Here is a 6,121-nt window from a genome sequence, read left to right on the forward strand (position 1 = left end):
AGTTTTGCTGACCTCTCCTGTATTGGGTGTTGTCTTACCCTTCACCTAAAATAATTCTTGTCTTCTATCTAATTAGTGAATACTCCTCTCCCTCCCTTTCCACTCTCATAACCATCAAAGGATAATTTCTTCGGTGTTTAAACTATTTCTTGAGTTCTTATAATAGTGGTCTCGTACACTATTTGTCCTTTTGCAACTGACTAATTTCACTCAGCATAATGCCTTCCAGATTCCTCCATGTTATGAAATGTTTCACAGGCTCATCATTGTTCTTCATGGATGCATAATATTGCATTGTATGAATATACCATAATTTATTTATCCATTCATCCATTGATGGGCACCTTGGTTGCTTCCATCTTTTTGCTATTGTAAACAGTGCTGCAATGAACATGGGTGGGCATGTATCTGTTTGTGTAAAGGCTCTTATTTCTCTAGGGTATATTCCAAGGAGAAGGATTGCTGGATCTTATGGTACTTCCATATCTAGCTTTTTAAGGAAGTGTAAAATCAATTTCCAAAGTGGTTGTACCATTTTACATTCTCACCAGCAGTGTTTGTGTTTCAGTTTCTCCACAACCTCTCTAAAGTTTATTATTTTGTGTTTTTTGGATTAATGTCAGCCTTGTTGGAATGAGATGGAATTTCACTGTTGTTTTGATTTGCATTTCTCTAGTAGCTGATGATCCTGAGCATTTCCTTGGGTATCTGCTAGCTGCCTGAATGTCTTCTTGGGTGAATTGCCTGTTCATATCCTTTGCCCGTTTTTTAATTGAGTTATTTGTCTTTTTGTCATTGAATTTTTGCAGTATCATGTAGATTTTAGAGGTCAAATGCTGCCTGGAAATGTCATAGCTAAAAAATTTTTTCCCAGTCTGTAGGTAATCTAAAAATATGGAATGCTTCATGAATTTTCACACCATCCTTGGGCAGGGACCATGCTAATCTTCTCTGTATTGGACCAATTTTAGTATATGTGCTGCCAAAGTGAGCACCCTTTCTTGATTTTAAACCATGTAGTATCCCCTTGTTCTGTTTTAACAAATGCCTCTTGGTCTATGTACAGATTCCTCAAGAAAATTAATTTCCATTCTTCCCAATGTTATCCATAATTTGTTGTGAACCACACAGTCAAATGCCTTTGCATAATTAATAAAACACAGGCAAACATCTTTCTGATATTTCCTGGTTTCTGCCAAGATACATCTGACATCAGCAATGATATTCTTCACAACACAACCTCTTCTGACTCAGGGTTGAGTTTCTGGAAGTTGCTTGTCGATGTACCACTGCAGCTGTGTTTGAATTATTTTCAGCAGAATTTTACTTGCATTTGATATTAATGATATTGTTCAATAATTTCTGCATTGTGTTGGATCACCTTCTTTTGGAATGGGCATGAATATGGATCTCTTCCAGTCGGTTGGCCAGGTAGCTGTTTTCCAAATTCTTTGGCATAGATGAATGAGCACCTTCAGCCCTTCATCCATTTGTTGAAACATTTCAGTTGGTATTCCACCTGGTTTTTCAACATTCCTTCCAGTGCAGCTAGGACTTCTTCCTTCAATACAATTCATCTGTTCTTAATCATATGCTACCTCCTGAAATAGATGAACATGGACTAATTCTTTTGGTACAGTGGCTCTGCATATTCCTTCCATCTTTTGATGTTTCTTGTGTTGTTCAATATTTTGCCCGTAAACAAACAAAAAAAACCCATTGCCATGCAGTCATTTCTGACTCGTAGCAACACTATAGAACACAATAGAACTGCCCTATAGGGTTTTCAAGGAGCGGTTGGTAGATTCAAACTGTCCATCATTTGGTTAGCAGCCAAGCTCTTAATCACTATGCCACCGGGCTCATAGAAGCCCACAAAATTCTAACTCCAGGCTTGAATTTTTTCTTCAGTTCTTTTGGCTTGAAAAAGGTAGAGCTTGGTCTTCCCTTTTGATTTTCTAACTCCAGGTCTTTCCACATTTCATTGTGATACTTTATCTTCTCAAGCTGCCCTTAGAAATCTTCTGTTCAACTCTTTTACTTCATTTCTTCCATTTGCCTTAGCTACTCCAAGTTCAAGAGTAAGTTTTAGAGTCTCTTCTGACATCCATTTTGGTCTTTTCTTTACTTCCTGTCTTTAATGACTTTTACTTTCTTCATGTATGATGTCCTTGATGCCATCCCATAACTCATCTGGTCTTTGGTAATTAGTGTTCAGTGTGTCAAGTCTATTCTTGAGATGGTCTCCAAATTCAGGTGAGATATACTCACAGTCATAGTTTGGCTTTTCTGGACTTGTTTTATTTTCTTCAGTTTCAACTTGAACTTGCAAAACAGCAATGACGATCTGTTCCACAGTTGGCCCCTTGCCTTATTCTGACTGATGATATCGAGTTTCTCCATTGTCTCTTTCCACAGCTGTAGTCAATACGATTCCTGTGTTTTCCATCAGGCGAGGTCCACGTGTACAGTCACTATTTATGTCATTGAAAAAGATATTTGCAATGAATAAGACATTGGTCTTGCAAAATTCTTTCATGTGCTCTCTCATGCCCTTTCTATCACTGAGGCCATATTTTCTAACTACTGACCCTTCTTTGTTTCCAGCTTTTGCATTCCAAGCACCAGTAATTATCAATGCATCTTGATTGCATGTTTAATCAATTTCAGGCTGCAAGAGTTTGTAAAAATCTTCAATTTATTCCTTTTTGCCATTAGTGGTTGGTGCATAAATTTAAATAATAGTTGTATTAACTGGTCTTCTTTGTAAGATTATGGATATTATCCTATCACTGACAGCGTTGTACTTCAGGATAAATCTTGAAATATTCTTTTTGACAATGAATGTGACACCATTCCTCTTCAATTTATCATTCCTGGTATAATAGACCATATGATTGTCTGATTCCAAATGGTCAATACCAGTGCATTTCAGCTCAGTAATGCCTAGGATATCGATCTTTATGTGTTTCATTTCCTTTTTGACTAATTCAATTTTCCTAGATTCATACTTCATGCATGCCATGTTCCTATAATTAATGGGCATTTGAAGCTGTTTCTTCTCATTTTGAGTCAAGCCATGTTAGCAAATAAAGATCCTGAAAGCTTTACTCTATCTATGCCATTAAGGCTGACTCTACTGTGAGGAGGCAGCTCTTCCCCAGGCATGTTTTGAGTGCCTTCCAACCTGAGGGGAAGGTGCCTTCCAACCTCATCTTCTGGCACTATGCCAAACAATGTCTCACTGCTATTCATAAGGTTTTTAGTGGCCAATTTTTTTCAGAAGTAAACTCCCAGGTCCTTCTTGCTAATCTGTCTTAGCCTAGAAACTCCATTCAAACCATGGGTGACCTTGCTGTTATTTGAGTTATTGGTGGCATAACTTCCAGCTTCACAACAATACAGAAGAAAACACTATGAAGCAGTTCTATTTTGTCACGTGTGGGGTCTCTATGAGTCAGAATTGACTCCATGGCAATGGGTTTCATTTTGGTTTATTCTAGGTGCTATAGATACATTAGTGAACTACTAGACAAAAATCTTTGCACTTAGGAGTTTATATTCTAGTAGGAAGAAAGGCAATGAATAACTATAATTATTATTATTTCTATTGAATATGGTATATTTAATCTATAGTCAGATGCAGTTCTGGAAGCCCTTACTTGTCTATGTCAAGAAATTTGAAAGACACCTATCTGGGCAACCTACTGGAAGATATCCACATGCGTAGTATGAGAAATGGACAGATGCGTGGTGACTTATATATAGCACATCTCAATATTGGTTATACCCATTTTCTGAAATTATTTCCTTGACTTTAGGTATACCATTCTCAGCTAGCTATCCTTCTATCCATCAGAAAATTATTTTGAGGTGGTATTGATTTTTTTTTCCCTCATTACCTAGAGTCACATAGTTAGCTAAAGAAAGAGCAAGAATACAAATTTAGTATCATAAATTCCAAACCCATAATCTTCACACTAGGGTAAATTGCTATGATAAACAGTTGTCACAACTGGCTTCTTCTTTCTACCACACTTGCCATTACAATAATGCAGGTTATTCATTTGTTCATTAAAAAAAAAAAATTAGATTGTGATTACTAACTATATGCTAGGCAATATTCTATGTATTAGGGCCCCTAGGTGGTACAGTCTGTGTTCAGACAACTAACCTAAAATTTTGTGATTCGTACTCACCCGATGCCATTGCAGAGGACGGCCCCAGTGATCTGCTTCTGTAAAGATTACAGCCAAGAATACACTATGGAGTCTTTGTGCTCTGTGACACACAGGGCCTCCATGAGTTGGAATTGACTCGATAGCAATGAGTTTTGTTTTGGTTCATTCTAGGTATTATAGATGCATTAGTGAACCATTGGACAAAAATCCTTGCACTTAGGAGTTTATATTTTAGTAGGAGGAAACACAATGAATAATTATAATGATTAATATTAATTCACAAACATGGTGTATTTAACCCATAACTCTTTGCCGTTGAGTTGATTCCGACCCATAGCAACCCTATAGGACAGAGTAGAACTGCCTCATATGGTTTCCAAGGAGCGCCTGGTAGATTTGAACCGCTGACCTTTTGGTTAGCAGCCGTAGCTCTTAACCACCATGCTACCAGGTTTCCATTTAACCCATAGTGGGATGTAATGCTGGAAACCCTTACATGTCTATGTTAAGAAATTTGAAAGATAGCTATCTGGACAACCTACTGGTAGACATCCATATTCATGCCCATTTCAAAGAAAGGTGATCAAAAGGAATGCAGAAATTACTGAAAAATATCATTAATATCACATGTTAGAAAAATTTTGCTGAAAATAATTCAAAAATGAATCCAGCTATACATTAACAGGGAACTGCCAGAAGTTCAAGCTGAATTTAGAAGATGCTGTGAAACAAGAGATATCATTGCTGATGTCAAATGGATCTTGGCTGAAAGCAGAGAATACCAAAAAAATATTGATGTGTGTTTTATTGACTATGCAGAGGCATTCAACTGTGTGGATCATAACAAATTATGAATAACATTACGAAGGTTGAGAATTCCAGAACTTTTAATGGCTCTCATGAAGAATCTGTACATGGATCAAGAGAGAGTCATTTGAAGAGAGAAAAGGAATGCTGCATGGTTCAAAACTGGAAAAGGTATGTGGCAGGCTTGAATCCATTCATTTTATTCAGTCTGTATCTTCAACAAATACTCTGAGAAACTGGACTATATGAAGAATGTGGGTTCAGAATTAGAGAACGACTAACAACAGAAAATAAGCAGATGACCCAAATTGAAGCAGTTACTGATGAAAGTCAAAGACTACAGCCTTCAGTATAGATTACACCTGAATGTAAAGAAAATGAAAATATTTGCAAACGGATCAAAACATTACATCATGATAAATGGAGAAAAAAAGTTTTCAATGATTTCATTCTATTTTGATCAATAATAGATGTCTATTGAAACAGCAGTCAGGAACTCTAACAATGTATCGCATTGGGCAAATCTGCTGCAAAAGATCTCTTTAATATTTTAAAATGCAAAGATGTCATTTTGATGATTAAGTTGCACCTACTCCAGCCATAGCCATGTCAGTCACCTCACATGCATGTGAATGCAGAACAATAAGAAAAGAAGACTTCGAGAAGAAGGAAAATATCAGCTTTAGAACAAACACAACCTGAATGCTCCTTAAAAGGAGGATGGCAAGAGTACATATTGCTTACTTTGGACACGTCAACAGGAAAGACAAATTGGTAGAAAAAGAACATTATGTTTGGTAAAGTAGATGGTCAGTGAAAATGAGGAAAACCCTCAATGAGATCGATTGACACAGTAGCTTCAACAATGGGCTCAAACATATCAAAGGTCATGGAGATGGCGCCATACCGAACAATGTTCCATTCTGTTATGCATGAAGTAGCCATGAGCCAAAGCTGGCTCCACTGCGACTAACAACAACAACAGTTATCAACATATACATCAGATTTAATGTCATAAGACCAGGTGAGATCATGTAGTAAGTGTAGTGTGTAGACAGAAAGAGAGAAGAACGAGGCCTCAGCCCTGGGCCAGTTCTTCATCATTTCTCATTCAAACTATTGGAAAAACTCCT

The 6,121-nt window shown here is 37.1% G+C and overlaps 1 non-coding gene across 1 annotated transcript; it reads right to left on the reverse strand.

Moving 5' to 3' along the window:
• Positions 1–888: 888 nt before the first annotated feature.
• Positions 889–995, reverse strand: LOC111750810 (U6 spliceosomal RNA). Its single transcript, XR_002785865.1, has one exon. It is a non-coding gene; the product is annotated as a U6 spliceosomal RNA (small nuclear RNA).
• Positions 996–6,121: the final 5,126 nt, after the last annotated feature.

This window comes from Loxodonta africana, chromosome 5, assembly GCF_030014295.1.
Source record: "Loxodonta africana isolate mLoxAfr1 chromosome 5, mLoxAfr1.hap2, whole genome shotgun sequence".
Lineage (NCBI taxonomy): Eukaryota > Metazoa > Chordata > Mammalia > Proboscidea > Elephantidae > Loxodonta > Loxodonta africana.